Consider the following 19,491-nt stretch of genomic DNA (forward strand, 5'->3'; position numbering starts at 1 on the left):
TAGAAAAAGGCTTTGATCATATTCTTTCTTGCTGTCCAAAGTCTGAGATATTTAGGAAATCTGCAGTTAGCGAACTCTGCTCACACCTTGAGTGCTAATTTTAATATGCACATCATGTTTGAAAAATGTCAGCAGAAAAGACTGAATAATACTTGTTGCGTATTCATCTGAAGTACATAATTGCTCCAGCTGACATGTATGAATGCACTTTCATTATCGTGTCAAGAGGACACTTTGTGCTTGCAAATGAACAATGTTTGGGGTTGGCATTAAAATGGGAAGCACTTGCTTAAATAAAGTTTATTACAGCTTTTTAGAAAAGCATAATTATGAAGTGTTCATACTAGATGAGAACACTGTTTTTGAAGTGTTAACTTTAATGCAAAAATAGAGTTACGGTTTAAAGGGAAAGATGCATGGTGTTCAGGTTTTACTAAAGTGAACACCATACAAATGTGAAATAATGCGATTATTTTCTTGTCCACACAATCCTCGGAGGGTACGTGAGCAGGTCCCACAGACTGTCAAAGGACTGGCAACAGCCTATACTTTCCTAAATCAGTCCACTTGTTTAGTGACCACAGGTAGAAAATGAATGCACATGGTTGTTTATTCAAAGTTCTTTTTGAAATTTGGACATTCAGTGGTGCAAGTTGACCTCTGGCCTGTTGTTTTGTTGTTTTGCAGATAGTACTCATTACAAGAAAATAAATAGAATTTTCTTTTTGTCTAAACATAGGTATCCAACTTGCATGGGGTAAACACTTTTAAGGCTGCCAAAATTTCTCTAAGCTCCAAGACATCAAAGCCAGTATTCAGATTTATGAGCTGCTGGCTTCCAGTGTTGTGCCTGGCCTATTTATTATACAGAACACATGAGCTAGGTTATGATTCTGACTCATGTGTTGCTCTTGGTTTAAATCAAAGACTGGTGAATTATGGGTTACAGTCTCTGAAGAAGCACTGCATGAGTCTCCTGTGTAATCTGCTAATGTCACCTTCTCTGTGGAGTTAAGCAGCTTAGGGAAACATAGGATGGAAAGCACCAGCTGGTAGAGCAAGAAGGAGAGCTGCTGAAGAGTGTAGACTCAGCTGGTGGTGGACAGAGCAGTCAGGACCAGCTGGCAGCAGTGGGGATCCACCCATCTGGGGGCTGGAGACTGATTCAGCAAGAATAGCCAGGACGTGTATTGATTCATCACCTCCATGAGACAACCTCAGCCAGCAAGGCTGTGATGCAGCCTCTGGCATCAAATGTAACCTGAAGCCCTGAGGGAGCACAGATGGCAGCATTATGTTTCAGTGTGATGAATTTCCTATTGTAGGTACCTTTTTGCACTACCTCATGCTAGAAAGAGTGAGTTTGAGCCATATCACAGTCAGCAGTTAACAGAAACTTCTTTAGAAGTGGTATAAAGAAAAGGTACTACTCTTAAAAGAATGCTCTCCAAATAGGAGAATTTCATAATTCATTGTTTTCCTCTGTTCTTGAAGAGTTTTTCAGAAATTTCAGCCATACTGCTGTGCTTAACAGTGATTGCCTTAACAGCGAGGCAGATTTTGCACAGAGGAAATAAGTCAAGTCCTGTAAAAGCTCTGTTGTCTAGTTATTGAGAGTTTGTATGCATTACCCTATCACTCCTGTATGTTTTGTCTGCATTTAAAAAAATAGAGTAATTTTTCTCTATAGACATGTTAATACTTGTTCTTTGTGTGGAAATAAGAAAAATAAGGTAAAGCCATTTTAAAATTTTTTGCTATTCTTTGGGACAGGAACTTCTCAATTAAATCTTCTCTGCTCTGCAACTGCAGTCTACAACTACATTTATTTTTCTTATAAGTTTTTAAATGATCTCTTGGTAATTTAGAAATGCTCCTGTAAGCCTTTCACAGCAATCCTCATTGGGCTTGTAGTGAGTGCTGCCATTCAGTGAGGCTTCTCATAAAAGAGCATTTCTGGTTGAAGTCTACAGAACTGCATATCTTCCAAAGGCCTTGTAGGGTATTGATGAGTTCTGTGGGATTGCCTTCTCATTTCTGGGCTATTGACCAGAATTCTCCTTTTACTGTGCTATTTTTTTTTCAGTGATTTGACTAGAACATACCTGTTAGAGAGGCCTGAGTTTAATCTTGAGGTAAAGGCTCCAAATGATAAACAAACAAACAAAACAAAACAAAAACAACCCACACCACCAACACACCACTCATCTCATTCTTAGCTAATTATTAGTCTATTTATCTTCCTGTGGAAATTTGGCTTCTTATTTTTAACTTCAACTCTGATTATTCCATTTTCCTTCTACGTGGCTTTTTTTGCTCCTGTGTGTAACTTTAGAAGGCATTACTACAGACCCAGGAATTCAGCAAGTCTGTTTTAATTTTTATAATATTCACTTTTTAAGATTATGACAGCAAATTATACTGTTGCTTTAGCACCAGACAGATGTAAGACTTGGCGGTAGGTGACTGGGCTTAAACTTTCATGGAAAACTCACAGCATCTTTAGCTGCTGCCATTTTTCATTTCATTATGGACTAAGGGGGGAAAAAATTCTGTTTCTATGAAAAGAATATTGCACCATATGTATCTATACAAGAAGACATAAAAAAACATGAATGGTTAGCCCACACAAAACATGCTTCTGCCACTGACAGAAAAGATTCAAAGCTACTCTATTGAAAATACAATATTCAGAGAGGAAGAATGGCTGCAAGACTAGTATATAAGCTTAATGACTCTGTACTTAATTATTTCATTATTAACCCCTATATGCACTCTGCATTTGTGAAAGAGCAAGAGATCCATGGATATATTCTTTCACTTCTGCTTATGAAGAGAGATTACAATTCTGTACAGTTTAGTTAGTTTTCTGAACATAAACTCTTATGGAAAATGAAAGGCGTCACATACAATTCTGCACTGGCAGGAAAGGGAAAAGGGAATTACAGTATTTTGCTTTGAAACAGAAGAAACTTGAAACATAGAATCACTAAAGACATGTGGTTAATTATTCCACTGAGTAATGTGTTAGCTGCACCTAAGGAGTGGGTGAAAATTCTAAAGAGAGGGTGATAAAAATAGGTTGTGTCCATACAAGTCTGTACTGAGAAAGGAGCCAGGTAATTGCTGTAGTTTGTTCTTAATTCTGTTCTGCATCTGACTCTATGAGGAATGAGAATGAGAAGACCATCATTTCAGAGTGCTGGTCACTGAATCCCTGAGTAGCTTGTACCTAGTAGCGGTGCAGAGTTCATGCAATGAACTGTATTGTACTTCTGAGATGTGGAATATTTTTCTTCTTTTTTTTGGAGGAGAGGGACAGCAAGAAGGGGCATCACTGAGGAGATTTTATTTGACTGAAAAGTGATGAAATGGAAAATGTCAGATATCATGAAATGAAAACATTTTGTTTTCAGTTCAGCTTTTCACCACCAAACTCCCACAGGAAGTTAATGATTTTAAAAGTATAGAATCTTCTGATGCTGATAAACTCTGAACTGACCGAGCGGACAGATGAAATACTTTAATTCTATATATCAGTTTTAATGTTCTGGTCAGAAGTTTAATAGTTTATCTGCAACCTCAGTTAACCTTGAATTTCATTCCAATATTGTGCCACTGGAAGATGTCTGCAGGGATGAAACATAGTGATAGCGATAAGTGAAAATTGAGTTATGGAATGTAGGCAGAGTGGAGGAACAATGAGTAATACACAGTGGTGGTTACTGAGAAGTTCAGAAGAGCTAGGTAAGAGGAATTAGTGTGCTTCAGTAATTGAACTACAAAAAGAGGAAGAGGAGAGAAATGTTTTCCAGATTACAACAGTGAGGGAAAAGACAAGCCAAGAGGGAGCAGGCCTACATGGCTGGGAAGATGGATGTGCAGAGGAAGTTTTCAGTGCCAGATTTGGTGTTTATCAGGTTGCAGACGACCAGGCTGAGGTGGCAGGCAGGTAATGTTTGAGATGTGCAAGACGGAATGGTCAAATGTAGAAAGATGTTATTAATGGAGAGCACTCTAAAACATCTCCTCATTACTACTGTAAAGATTCCATTTTTTTTCAGTGCACCAGATGTAACTTAATTTGATAGCATACTCCCCTGATTTGACTCTTCACCAAACTTTCCTAGAGCACATCATAATGTGACACACCACCAATTTAGAAGGAATCTTCTTTTCCTCTGCCTTGAAATAACAGCTACCTAGAAGTTTGCATTGTAGATTTGTAGATTGTTTTCTGGTTCTCTGCACACAGTTATCAGTGGCAATAATTATCAAAGACAGTACAGGGTTTCAGATTGATGATTTAGAGCATATTTGTGGATACAGACTACTAGTAAGCAGAAAGTTACCTTTCTGGCAAATCAATCTTTCAAGAGATCTATCAGATCTTTCAGAGAGCTAGGAAGATGAGAATGAAATCATACAAAAAAAAAAAAAAAAAAAAAAGAGAGGTGAATCTGAATGTTCCTTTGTGAGCATTTGCAGTTTGTTGTATGTTTTAAAGGAAAACTGTTACTGAGATGGAGTGTTAGAATCCATGGTAATTATAGAAAAACTATGAAGCCTGTATTATAATGCAATTTTCTGTTTTAAAATAGACAGCATTTTGTATATAGAGGGAGTGTGGCAAATTCTCACTCTTTCTGATTTAGATTTTTAGGCAAAACGTTTTTTATTGCCAAGCACTGAATCATCAGAGATAATCAATTTTATGAAACTTCATCAGAGATGTTGAACTTCTGTCTCAATGCACATTACTTTTGGTCAGAAATCTGCATGGTTTAAAACCAAATAATCCAGGAACGTTCTTTGCTATTGGGAAAGAAAACACTAATAGCAGAAAGTCATATTTCAAGTAACTTCACTTCACCTAGAATCAGAAGAATTGCAAGCTATGGAAAATTCAGAAAAGCCCATTTAATTTTCAACAGACATGAATGTAAATTTTGTTGTGTGGAATAATGCTGTGAATCAGAAAATCAAAGGGGTCTTATTTTTTATTTTTTTTAATTTATATGCAGAAAATATACCTCCTGACTTCTAAACTCCTTATCATTTTCTTAACACTGGGTCATGTGAAAATTTCTGTGACATTTTGGTTGTTCAGCTGTTTCTGCTGATGCAGGTTAGGATGGTCATTTCAATTTGGTTTATTCTTTTTATTTCTGATTAGTTTGGATGTAGTCACTCTGTGAATGACTCTCATCAAGTGACTTGAGACTAAGTTGCATTTAGCTTCAACAAATCTGCATCTCAGATATTATTCATTCATTCATTTACATTATGCTGTTCACCTGAATGTGGTACTCATTTGCCAAATGCTGAAGTAGAATTTCATTCTTGAGTCAAAGGCTGCTCGACTCATTCACGCTGGAATAAAAATAGCAAAGGCTGACATTGTCATGGGTTTAAGTTCTCCACGTGTACACCCCTGCAGACTCTGGGGTTACAATGTAGTCAAAATCAGTTTTTTTCCCCCTGTTATTTCAATCTCCTCTCAAATTTATCACCAAGAATGAGGCCTCTGTCACTTCATATGACTTTGGTCTGATGCTTTGCAATGCATAGGGAGCTTTATTCCATCCTGGAAAGAGTTTAATTTCTGGTATCCCTTCAGCAGTCAACAGTATTTCCTTGCTGTGTAGTCATAGCCAGGCCTTTGTAACGGTACTCGTCACTGCAGTAGAGTACAAAAAACAACTGGGTAAACTTGGCATAATCAGGATGTTTTATTGATACTACTGCACAAACTAGTGAATGTTTGGGGATCTTGCATTGTTCCCTCTTTTCAGTACTGAGAATGTTTTGTCTCATGTTGCATGTATTGGCTTGAAAAGCATTTTGAAGTTCTAACTGTACAATGATGTGTATGTGTACTAAGGCTGTCATGTATGAGACTGATTTACTCTCACTGAATGAATGAACAATTCCGTACTCAAAAGAGGATTTGGTGAGAGATATATTTGGCAAAGATGGAAATAACACCTCAGTAGCGAAGGATATTGAATAACCCAAGCTGACTCTCAGAGTGTATTCCTTCATAGTGCTGTTGGCCATTACAATGAAATAGTCAATTAAGGGAATAAAAGATTGTCAGTAAGTTATTTAAATGTCTGCTGCTGAACCTGTAATAGTTAAATGGTATCTTTTAATGGCAAGTAAGCCACTTCACCTTAGGATGCAATTGGTTAGGAGAAAAGCTCTTTTCCTTTTGTGTTGTATATCAAACTTAGGGTGAAGGTGGGGTTATATGGATGAATGGCTCAGCATGATGCACGTTAGGGATGACTAAGGTGTTGCATAATACAGTTCTTGGCTTATGGCTATGGAAAGAGTTCTAGCCCTTTTTCCAGTGGTATAGCTGTCTGGAAAATAATTTAAGGCTTTTTGGAATGATTCAATTCTACTGGCAGTCTTTAAACTCAGACTGTCCAATTTTATATTGTCTGCTGAGGGCCTACAGGAATTCTGAGTAATAGCTGAAGCCATTAACACAGTGGCTTTTCAGTTGAAGAATGTATATTGTTGACTTTTTTATTAAATGTACAGTTCATTGGAATTTAATTACTGCTTTTTTTTAATCTATACAAGAGTAAGGGATTAAATTCCTTTTAAACAAAGCAGTCAGTCTAAACTTTCTAAAGCCTTTATATACATGATTAAAGACATAAAGAAGAGAAGCTGATATGGTTTCAGTGATCAATTAGATTTATTTCAATAATTTAATTTTAAGAAAAGGTGGATAAAAAGAGCAGTTTGTTTTTAAAATATTTTGCAGTCTTTCTTGATTATTGTTTCATGAAAGTATTGATTCTTCTTTTTAGAAACAGAAGAAATTGTAATAAGGTAATGAACCATAAGGGTTTGAGTGATAGTCCTTAAGTAATCTATTGAATACTTATTATGCAATTATTTTTATCTCACAGAAGATTATTTTTCGTTAATTTCACCCAGTCTATATGACAATAACAAGAAATTTCCAACTCAGCAGTATGCAATAGTATTAAATTATGCGAGTAGCAATTAAAAGCCCTAAGAGAGAGAAGAATTTCAAGGAAAAGTCTGCACTGAAAGAAATTAGAGACCCTATTAAAATTATTAGGATAATGCAACTGTGGTTTGTAGTTGAGAATGCAGAGTGTTTTCTGAGTGCAAAATATCCCTTCAAATTGCCAGTCATGCAGAGTTAAATGTAGAGTTTCACTTCACTTAGTGCTCTTTGATGCATCTATGGAAAAATTAGAGTCCAGCAGTTTGGGGGAAAGTTGGTGCTTTGGTTGAAGAGGGGGAGGACACAGGGCTCAAAATGGCAAGGAGTTCAGTACCCTGGCAAAATGAATGGGATACTGAAACAGTGATTTTGCAATGCCATAAGAAGGGCTGTAGGCTGATAAGGTCTGCAACAACTTATTTTAGAAGCTGGTGATCGCTGATATCAAAAGCTTTTATATAAATATATAGGAATGTTTATTAAAAATAATGTATTGATGGACCAGGAACATTAAGGCATTAGAAACTGGAATATCTATAACGTTGATTTCAATCACTGAATCACTTTTGGAAAAAGCTAAGCTGTGTATATATATCTGCAGTTCAGCTTATATGTGCATATATATATATATATATATATACACACACACGTATATACATGTATGCACGTAGAAAGTATGATCTACACTTTTATGTTTATGTGAGACTTATGTTTATTATTTGTAGAAAGAGCAAATCTATGGGAGATCATCATTTTGAAATTAATTTTGGGTTTGGTAAGGATCCATGTAAAAATAAGAACTAGAAGGAACTGAATCTCAACAAAGAGACAGGTAATATTAATAGTTGTACTGAAATTCAGTGAACAAGATAAGTGAAAGATGTTTGTCAGAATGAACCTTCCAGCTGGCCAAGAATAAGGCAGAGTAACTTAGACGAGAAGAAATCTCAGCATGAACTTTCAGCAGTATGAAAGAAATGCCTTTGATAGAAAAATGTTTATGAGGATAGAATGTAGTAGGGGAGAGAGGCTGCTTTTCTAGTCCTTTTAGATGTATGTATATATATTTATTTATTAAAAATATCTTAATTAGTGCTTTTCTTCCTGTACAGGGAAGTGCTGCCTTCTATGACTCCTGTTACAGCAAAGAAACTGTATGAATTTCATCCATTTGAGCTTTGTATAGGTGAGTAGACATATGAGTTTGATAAAGAGCAAGTGTAACTGAGTTTCTTAATTCACTTATTTATGTGATCATATTTATTAAAGGAAATGGCTGGAGGGCAAATTTTTGGTAATGCATAAACTGTCATTGTAGAATGATCTTAGAAGTTCATAATAGCAATGACCTTAACTCAGGCAAGATCAAAAAATGCTTACCATTGACAAGAATAGCTCTTAAGGAGTTGTTGGCATCACCATTCTTGTTCTGACTGTAGTTTCTATCATTATAACAGTAAAAGCTCCTTCTTTAGAGCATCTCTTCTCAGTTTCTGGTAGATAACATGAGCTGCCAAAGTTCCACATTATCAAACTAATAATAGATCAATTTCATACACTTCAAAAAGGATTTTTGTATGCAGTTCACTGGCTTTGTCATGGCATCCAAAGATTTCTTTCTCTTCCAGTTTTTGATAATCTGAGTGACATTTCTGATTCCTTTTCTGCCACCTGCTGATGCAGCACTAGCAGCACAAGGAAATTACAGGGATCAGCCATCACAGTGTTAATGCCTTCAGAAGCAAAAAGAACATTTCCAGTTAAAACTCCTTCACGCTAGCTGTAGGTCTATGGTCCTTTGAATTGTCTGAAATCTGATTGCGTGTAAAATCCAAAGAGCTACTTTACCTTGAGAAGCCAGAAACCCTGTTTCCAGTGAAGATCCATGTTTTCAGAACAGTTTTACCCTTTGCAAATCTCTCCCTTGCTCTCTAATTTTTAGAAGACGTTCTTTGTGTCTGTCACTTTTCTGCTACATGTAGATTGTGCATGTCAGGGGGCTGACACACAAAAGGCCTCAGTCTCTTAAGAAGCTGCCACCAGAGCATCTAATAGACTGTCAGTTTGGATGTTTAAATGAGACATAGCAAGGGAGAGAATAATGCTTTTAACAAAAAGCTGGTGGGCAGACTAGAAAAATACTCAGCTCCACTGATAAAGTAACTGGAAATGTGGTATTTGAAGCAGAAGGTATAGATGAAGGCATTGGTAACAGGTAAAAAATGATGCTCTCATTGGGGCTGTTAACAAGAAACAGAGAAGGCGTTTTTGGCTGAAGAGGAAAGAAGGTAAGGAGGAATACAATTGCATTAAGCAGATTGTCTCCTTTGTGGGACAGTGTTGCACCATCTGATTGTTGTGTATACATATGTCACTCTGAAAGTAATGCCTCCTATTTATTTCTGTGAAAACTGCAGCAGATATAAAGAGCACAATAGCACTACATAATAGGGCAGAGTCTCAGCTACAAAACACCATTTCTCAACCTAGTCACCTCTGTTAACCAATTCGCACGGATAAACTGATAGAGATGCTCTTCATTTTGTGGTGTAATAGCTGTGCATGACCATCCAGAACATAGCTTGTCTTTCATGTCACTGTCACCACTGCTGAGATGTACCACCCACCACCTCATTGTGCTTATATCCACTGTTTGGTCTCTGTCAACATTCAGCAAGCAGTGATGAAAGTCAGTGGGTGCCATCTTTTCTGTACAGAGGAATTCAACTCAGTCCCTTTGCTTCGTCCACACTTCCATGTCAGACACCAATTTGTCAGACTGCCGCTCTGCTGCCATCTGTTGCACAGCAACAGCATGCAATGTAATATTGGTGGGAAGGTTCACTGTCTGCAGCCATACCACTAACATCCGTTTCTGACTTTGCATGCTAACAAAATAAAATAGGAGATATTATTTTTGGAGCAGCCATCATAGTACATATATGTGCATATCTGAGCCCTGCAGATTAGTGCTTGTATGTCTTGCTGATATTTTATGTCACTACAGGTGACAAAATTGTACGTATGACAGACAACTGTAAGAAGAGTGGATTCCTTAATTATTTAGTTCAGAACAGGGACTGGTGAACTGGAAAATTCTGTTTAGTGGTGCCTAGTAGTTCTAAGCTATCCTTTCCCCCAACCTGGAGGCTCATGTGAATTAGCTTCACTTTATTTTAATTGTTTTTTGGGGCTTTTTTGGGGTGGAGGGAAGGAGGTTGAGATTTCTTTAGCTACTTTACAGTACAAACAGTATTAAGTGGATTTTGACTCTAAAAAAACAAGTATGTTCTTAACATTGTGATTGAAGATGTTTTTCTAAGATATATGAAATAATATTAATTATTAATTAATAATTAATAGGTAATATTAAGAAAAGTTCTTTACATTTGCCTGAGAAAGGGCATATGAAGCAAACATTAGTGTTGCTGTTAAGGAACATGTTCTTATTTTTGTGTCTGTTTTCTGTCTCATTACTGGGAAGTCTTCAAGATATTTTGAATTTCAACATGTTAAAAAATCCTGTGAGATAACAATTTTAATTCTATACACACTTCTTCAATATAACAGCTTTTTCTGATCCCACCTTGAATTTGTTCACTCATGTGTAGTAGGGGTACCTGTAACTCAGTGGTGTCACTGCATGTATGCCAGGCAGAGGGTATGTGTCTTCTTGCAGAAGGTGTATATGAATCTTAGACTTATTGGAGAATTAAAGAGGAATGGCAGTCTTTAATCAGAATTACTGTTAACGTGCAACTATAACATGATCTATGAAAAGGATAAAAGTTTCCAGTATTTCTGCCTACTCTGAACTTCTAAACATCCTCTGGTATGATATTAGTATTCAAAGTAAATATACCCAAATTGATAACTTGTTTTTCAACAGTGTGCTCTCTCATTCTGAGTTCAGAACTAGAGTCTAAAGAATTCCAGCGTTATTTCAAGGTATTACAGGAAAAATAATCTGCAATTGAAAATATTCATTGGAGTTTGAAGCAGGAAAATAACTCAGTATTTCTTTATTATGTGTTATTATATATCTTAATTATATATTAAAGAAAAGTGTTGCCTTAAAAATGTTGTAAGCTGTGCTCTTTGCTACTTGAAGTGATACACTCCACTCTGGGATGGCTGGGATGTTGGACTGAAGCTTCAGGTACAAAGCCTAGATGAAGTGGAGCGGAGATTCCTGGAGTCCCCATATAGGGACTCTTCAAACTTCACTGCTTTGGTTTAACTCCAGAAGGAAAATGCAAGTTGTCTTCTGCACTTATGCTGCTTCTGTAATGCCATACATCAGGGGAGTCAAGGTCACCTTGCAGTATCCCATAATGCCATCATCTATCCTAAAATGGGAGTCAGATGCTATTATAGAAAAATAACTGCACCTAATCTATCTTGTGGTGTTCGGTGGTAGCACCAGAGTATCTCAATTGGCTCTAGAGAATGTACTAGATTTCAAGACTAGGTGTATTCCCTAATCTAGGGTAGTCCAGTGCAGGTTTGTTGAAGCAGCTACAGGACTTGCTTTGCAGGAAATGCTTTCTGTGTAGTTCTGTGTGGTATTGAGGGACAAATCTAAATACATAATGTTGCCCTGTTTACTGTTTGCAGTTTATATGATTTCTTACCAGAGCTTAGACACTAAAGTGTCATGATGGAAATGCCAAGAGAAGATGTTAGTTACTGTGTTCTCTAAAGATTTAAACCCTTCTTAGAAATGTAATTTAAAATCCTGTCCAGGTTCTTTCATCTGTCTTGTCGTAGGCAGACTTTCTGTACAGGTACCGTATATGTTAAATCCTAAATAGGTTTTTATCAAATGTAAAATCCAGTTCATGCTCTATTTTGTGCTAGATGATTTTTTTATGACAACCTAGTTCTGCAAAAAGTTTTCTGTATGAACACCATTAGGGCTGTGAGCACAGAACTTGTATTCTGCACTTGGAAGAAATATTTTCAGTTGTGTTTACTACAAGGAGTCCATTTCAGAATAAGTTTGGCCTCAAATGCAAGAAATCTAGAAAGTTAATTAGCACTCAGATGCTGCCTTGTGGAGCAGCTCTCAATTCAAACTTGTTTGAATGCCTCTTTGTATTGCTACAGTTTTTCATGCTGAAGAACCACCCATGTTCTCACTAAATGGCATCACTGCTAGGCCTTCAGAGCTTGCAGCAGAAGTGAGTGGCCTAAAGAAGAAGGCATTATAAGTCAGTTATTGGCTCTTCCTTTTTTCCTACCCCTCAGTACTGGATCCACTCCCACCTTTGGCTACCTGTTTTGCTGATTACTTGCCAATTAACAGGTGGCAAGCACCATGTTGATGGATTTTGTTAAATAAACAGTTTTCCAGATGGCTTTAATATTACATCTTTAAATAAAAGTACACAAGCTCAGTGTCAATGTCTTATTTATGGAATGCTTTTGGCTCCTGAATTGCTTGTTGAAATTGTTGTTAGCCATTTGGTCACTGAGAAGTAATTGTGTATTACTGTAGACAACAAGCTGTTTGCATTAATTAGCAATCAAAGCATATTGTCAAGTGGGGAATAGCATGTCTTTGACATCTCTGCAGATTCTGGTAATTGAAGCAGGACAAAACTGAGAATTTTTCTTTATTGCATGTTTACAGTATGAAAGTCCATCTGTCCACATAGCCATCTGCAAAATCACTAGGGCAACAGCTGGTAGAAATAAGGTTGATGGAACAGTATATGAAGGTACAAGGAGGTTTGTGAAATGACATTGTCTTTCTGCAGCACAGGTATCTTTTATGAACATCTCATGACATTTCCAAAAAAGGGAGAAGCGTGAAAGTTTTGTTTTCCCCAAGTTAACAAAGAAGTATAGTACATGCGATCATATGTAGCTTGAAACAATAGGAACCGAGGAAACAATAAAGTAAGATAGAATAGCAAACACTCTGTGGACAGCACAGTTAAGTGCTTTAAATGAACAATATACAGACAGAGGTTGGTTACATGGCATTAACCTCAGAGAGGATTACAGTCTTGACATTCTCTCTCTCCTACAGCATTTTTGAAGGCTTTCTGGTGTCAGCAGTGTCTCCACAGAGGCAGGTCTGGATGAAGACAGTGCCTTTAGCTTGAATGCTTAGATGTAATTTTTTGTTAGAATAGATGGAAGAATATTAAAAGGCTGGAAAAGATCAGAAACTTTGTTTCACATGGGCAAAGGAAAGTAAAAATAAAAATAAAAAATATAATCTAGGATTGATATTTTAAATAATGCTGTGAGGGTTTTGCCCTTTAGCCAGTTAACTTCCCCTTCCCTTGAGAAATACGAATATTTTCAGATACCATGCTCATTCAGTCATTTTTAATGCTCAGGTTCTGTGTATTTCCCATGTGTTTTCTTCCTTGGCAGAGCTTTTTTGAAATGTTTTTAGTGCTAGGAGTGTTTCATGTGTTTTTAAGAGAACTAGGGGGCCTTGCAAACCTTCTTGTTAGCATGGTACCAACTTTACTTCACTCAAGATCAAGTTAGAGTGATCTCTTTCTTACCTACCAGTACTTGCTGGTGATGAAAGACTGTGAATGGGTGAAATGTTACAGGTTTTCATGTATTGTTCTTTGAAAGTGGAGGCCCTCATGCCTTGATACAGGAAGCCAGAATTGCTGAATGTGTTAGAGATTTTTAAAAGAAGTGACCATCTTTTCTTTGAAAAGTACTAAGAAGTGCAGGCTTGACTGCAGTTGTGGCATTTCACTCTATCAAGGTCTCAGTAGATGTTGCAATAGTAGGCTGCTCAATGCTCGCCTAGGGGATTTACACAGGTCCAAAGCAGCAGTGTTTTGGGGAGGGGTGAAGATGCTTGGGAAAGAAGTTACACAGAGGTTCCCTCAACTTTTGCTGCTTATGGTAGTCATGATGTCACTTGCTTCCCAGTCTGCTGCATATAAAATAGAAGATTTGATTCTCAAAACTTTTTGTCTTGAACAAGAGAAACACTGTGTTCCTTAGATAGAAACGCAGCTGGGCTCCAGCTCTCAGGGAGAAACATTATTAACTACATAGTACCTCTATTTGTCTTTTCAAATCCAATTAATCATATAAGCTTAAAGTGGATTTAAGCATTACTTGCCTGGACCTACGCAAAATAACTGCATGTGTCACTGGGAGCAGTTGTACTGTTACAGTGCATTGGAATGATTTTCCATATGTGTTGGTCAGATGACCAATCTGACTCGAATGCTCTGAAATATTGTGGCATTTTACTTTATTAAATGAATAGGAATTGAGTGCTAGAATAGTTTGGGACCCTTTTTGTAGGTTGGGAGCTGTGTTTTGTTACAGTAGCTACCAGAAGCCAGGCAGAACACACATGAACCTAGGTGTGAATATTTGTATGTAACCAGGCAAATGATTATTTGAATCCAGTTGTGCCTATTTTGTTTTTTTATTTTTGCCTATCTTTTGTATTGTGTAGAAAGCAGAGATAGAATGAGAGACATGAAGGAAAAATGCATTCAAGTGCAGATCAGTGCTTTGCATTTTGATTTCTTCAAGGTAATGTATGATTTGGGGAATGCATGTACTCCTTTATGTTATGCTTAAGATTTAAAAAATAATTGCTACTAAAATGGCCAGATTCTCTGACTTATTAAACATAGTATAATGAAACTTTTACAGAAAATGACTAGAATGTGATCTATGCCTGCAGAGGAAAATAAGAAGGAAAACAAATTAAAAAGTAAATTAATGTAATACAAAAAACAACAACAACAAAAAACTGAGTTCCACTGCACAGAAATTTATGACTGTGTTGATCTTGTTAAGTTGCTTTTCAAGAAGATGCTGCACATCCTATGCAGAAATACAGTATAATGATCAGTGCAATTCAAAATTAGCATCTTTCATATTCAGAGTGCTTTGCCTATGCATTTAGCCTGCCTAGACAGGGATATTTCTATGGAGCAAGAGGCTGCCTAGACTGGAACTCTTATAAACAACTCCTAAACCTGCATTTTAGGGGTGTGGTTTTATAGAGCTTCTGAATTTGGGCCTTTTTCTTGCTTTTTCTTAGCTGTTGTCAGCAGTGTGTTTTATTTTACATTCAGAGGACACTATGCACTGACATAATCTTTTAGGATCTTGAGTTACAGGGAGGACAAGGGCTGCATTCTTGGATCTTAGTGGCTCACAAGGGAGAAGTATGAATGAAATGGTCATTAAGTCATCCATTGGACTGGATAAGCAAAATCAAAGTATCTCCCCAAGAAGGCATAAACTTAGCAGAACTGGCCAATAAATAAATAGCTAAAATTCTCTCTTGGTGCTACTATGTTTTAGGCAAGAATCATAGAATATCCCAACTTCGAAGATACCCATAAGGATCATCCAGTTCCTGGCTCCACACAGGGCCATGCAAAATTTAAACCCTGTATCTTAGAGCATTGTTCAAACACTCCTTGAACTCCTGAACAGCTTGGTGGCATGTCCCATGCCATGGGGAGTGCAGGTCTTTCGCACACCCAGAGAATTCCCACACCTTATCTGACTGTTACTCCAATTACAAATTCAAGACCTGGTACTTAGATTTTAGGGGCAAAATTGTTTCCTGAGTGCTCCCTAGGGAAAAAGAAAATGCAACTGTGAGCAGAGGAGTAGTGCATGATGATGATGCACATTTAATAGCTCATCATTTAGTGGAGCATACTCTGCTATGCAGTATGTACATCTGAATGAAGACTGTGGCTTCAGGCAGTTTTCTTGTCTGCTTGGGGAGATATACAGAACAAAGCCTGTGCAAGCAAGGGAACATTTTAGCTCATCACCATGGTGGCTGCTAATTGATGGTAGTGGCTGGCGAAAGTCAAATGCAGAGAGGGAGGAAACTGGAGTGTGAAGGATGGGCAACTTGCATTACAGTTCTGGCTGGGGCCATAGTGTTTGCAGAAGCAGGGTGTTGGTAGGCTGTCTGAAGGTGTGAAGCAGCATGGAGACATTTGTTGGAATGCACAGGTAGTCTGTTCAAAAGGGTCATTCTACTGTGATGCTACAGAGCATCTACTCACAAAGTCAGATTGTGTTGGGAATGCCAGGGTGGCTGGGGATAAAGCATCTCCATCTAGGGCTTGAAAAGAGAGTTTTGAGAGTAATTTTTCTTGTGAAAAAGTTTGCCTTTCTTTATTTTGGAAAATCTATTGGATGCTTTTAGAACTTTTTTACTCCAAAATTTACAGTTCTGGGGGGAGGGATTAAATGTTGACCTAAATTAGAAGCTTGGGGAAGGCAGGAGTGAAAGAAATGAACATTTAAAGAGGCTCCAAATTAAGCAAAACAAATTTTTAATTTTGGTTGAATCAAATAAATACATAAAATTAGGTTATATTTCACCAAATTTGTGACTACGCTCTTTTTCTTAAAGTCATGTTTATTTTTGCATGAGGGTTGAGTTGTTAAAATGGAAAGGTGTGCCTATGAATAAAGCTGAGGAAGATGCTTTCAGCTAGCCAGGCTTTGATTTACTTGTCAGGAGAAAGTGTTGCTCTTTTACCAAAGCAGCTAATTTAATTGTTACGCAGTTCTGCTTTCCCTCAGAAAACTCCATCAGATATATTTAGATGTACTCTCAAATGAAAAGCTGCAGAAGTAGACAGGAATTCCTCTGCTAACTCTTGCTCTGTTGAGCAGATCCAATTTTGATCTTGAATCAAGCATGGCGTTCTAATCTTATATCAGTATGGTGTTTTATCTTATAAATTATTTAATCTTTTATTAATCTTAGTGCTGTTTCCTCAATATGAAGATTTTAGCATTAAACAATTCATTCAGTAGTTGAGGTATTTCATAAGATCAATGCCTACGTACTTCTGTTACCCTCTGTTTTTTCCTGTCAAACTTCATTGTGGTGAAAACAATTTATTTCCATTTCTTGCTAATATACTTTGGCCTGATAGTGAGAATAAGATGTCATTTTCAGTGTCTCTTTTGATCATCAGCATAGACAGCCATCAACAAAATATTCACATTTTTCAGTGATGATTATGGATGAGGATGCATAAATCAAGGGTGTTCTATGTTTAATAAGCTGAATTTAACAAAGAGGAATTGAATCTGGAGTTTCATTAGGACTAGAAATTGCCAAAATATGACCTCTAAACATGCTAATAAGCACTGGAAATTGTAAAAATTAAGACTTTGCCTGCTGACATTAATTTATTTTTCTTACTTTTCATTTATTTCTTGCCAGAACACTCACTGATGTGAGGAGTAAAGGAAGGTTAAGTTCACCAGTCTAGGTAGTAAATTCACCAATTGCCTGTGCTCCAGTGATTTTAAAAATATGTACATTAATGAATTAAAATAATTAAATAGCAGCGGTCTGCTGCACCACTTGAGTGCTGAAAAGTTTTGGCTTGATTCTAACATTCTTTATGTAATTTTCATTATCAGCAAATGGGCAAAGTTAAGTCTGCTTTCAGTTCTTCAACATTTTTAATAAAGAGTTTGGCTGATTCATATAATTTGTTACATTTTTGCATTGTTTTTATTTCCAGTAAGTAGGGTCACATTCTTAATTCTTTCGCGTGAGGTCTTCTCTCCTAATGACTTTAAAAACATGTTTGTTTTTAAACATTTTTTTAAACATGTTTTTAAACATTTGTTTAAGACAAAACATCTGTTTAGATGTATTCTCTCAGCCGCTGTTTCCCAGTCAGCAGTCCTGCATGTGTATAAACAAACCAAATTCCTCCTAAAGTCAGCTTAATTTTTCAGTTCAATGGAAATTTTTTCCCGCAATAGGAAAGCAAAATTTAAAGCACAGGTGTTTGTGTAATTGTGATACAGTACAGTAAGTATAGCCCCTATGGAGTGGCAGTCTATCATTTATCACACTAATTGATGAGTTTTATGGAAGTTATAGAAAAACAAACCAAGCTGAGTGTAGTGCTGCAAGTTTCTGAGGGTGGTAAGTTTGTCTGCTACGTGAGGTGAAGTTTGGAAGTTTTTGTGTGCTCTTGTGGGCTTTTACAAAGAATAATAATTAAAAAAACCCTTTCAGTTGTGTAAAGAAAAATACTCTTTTTTCGTCATTTTGGAACATGCAACATTCAATGGCAAACATCATCTTAGAAAAACTGCTAGAGAGCCAAATTGCCTGAATTTATCTATAAATATGTAAAACTCGATTCAATATTTTATTTCACATAAGTGATTATCTAATGTTTCATTGTCCTTAGGTAGGATTGTCTTAGTCAGAACTGTGTTTAACATGAAAACAGTACACACAATGTCAGTATGCCCAATACACATCATTTTTATAAAGTATCTGTATCATTCATAAACCATGTTGAAACCTAAATTGTTGAATGCTATTATGAGAGAGAGCTAATATTCCTTAAGTAAAACTGAAGTATAGTAGTGTGAAACAACTTTTGACAGGCAACATTCTGTCCTTCCTACAGTAAAATAATGCCTGTTGGTTTTTTTGTTTTTAATTTCTAACTGATGTGCTATAAATATCTATTTCAAAAAAACAAGGAAAAGAAAGAGAAAGGTTGTTACTTTTTCCAGATTGGTTTGATTTCTGTCATTACAAAATAATACCTTTAAGAGAAGATGCCTTTCAAAACCAGCCAGCACTATGACAGATAAGTTATAGCTGATCTAATTATTCATGCAGATATCAGCAGGTTATTCCAAGAGAGCTTTATTTCATATTGTTAAAGCTATTCTCTAAAAGAAATAGTAATCTTTTTGATGAGCATGGGGAACAATTTCTTCAATACCAATCCAATTTATTTGGACCTTTTGATTGGTGCTTTCAGCTAGATCTCTAAGCACAATATTAATTATTCATTAAGGTACTTGAAGGAAGAATATTTGCATAACTGTACTGTCAAAATTGATGAGGCTTTGCGTATGTACCATAGGAATATCTTTCAACTTAGTGCTAAAACTAAAGATGATCATAATAAAAAAAAAACCTTAAAATCCAACTATAATTTGAACTTTCTCATAAGCATAGCTCATTTGTTTTTATAGCACCCACATGTCCTATTCAGAGATGATCAGAATATTCTTTCTACTGTTGGTCATGTGAGTACAGAATACAAAAATAAATTAAAAAGAAACAACAATTTGAGCATTTGTATAGTAAAAGGTCATAAGAGGGGTAATAGGTGCTGAAAAGGAACAAAGAGGCTTTATGTGAGTGGAGGAAAGAGAAGACATGGCATTTAATAAATTTGTATCCACTTGGAATCACACAGACTGGTTTGATGTGAGATTGTAGTGTCGTGTTATTATATGCAGAAGTAGACAGAGGGCCATGCGACACTTGGGTATATATCAATAAATCACTGGCTGTTAAAGATTACTTCTCTTTGCATGTGCATGTTATGGTGCAGTTTTGTCTAAAATAGAATCATATTATGGCTTCCTTGCTAGCATAGAAGGGAAGAATGCACTTAGTTCTTGTTCTCAGTTCTAAAACTAGAGGTCTGGACTGTGAAGTCACATGAATA

At 36.6% G+C, this 19,491-nt stretch overlaps 1 protein-coding gene across 11 annotated transcripts in view; it reads left to right on the forward strand.

Moving 5' to 3' along the window:
• SEMA6D (semaphorin 6D) overlaps positions 1-19,491 on the forward strand; it is a 610,984-nt gene that overhangs the window by 112,901 nt on the left and 478,592 nt on the right. For all 11 annotated transcript variants that reach the window (XM_090148882.1, XM_090148899.1, XM_090148897.1 and 8 more), the window contains exon 3: positions 8,107-8,180. The gene's annotated coding sequence lies outside the window, so the exon portion shown is untranslated. The remainder of the gene's footprint in view (positions 1-8,106; positions 8,181-19,491) is intronic.

This window comes from Phasianus colchicus, chromosome 12 (genome assembly GCF_987193195.1).
Source record: "Phasianus colchicus chromosome 12, bPhaCol1.hap1.1, whole genome shotgun sequence".
In the NCBI taxonomy this organism is placed as follows: domain Eukaryota; kingdom Metazoa; phylum Chordata; class Aves; order Galliformes; family Phasianidae; genus Phasianus; species Phasianus colchicus.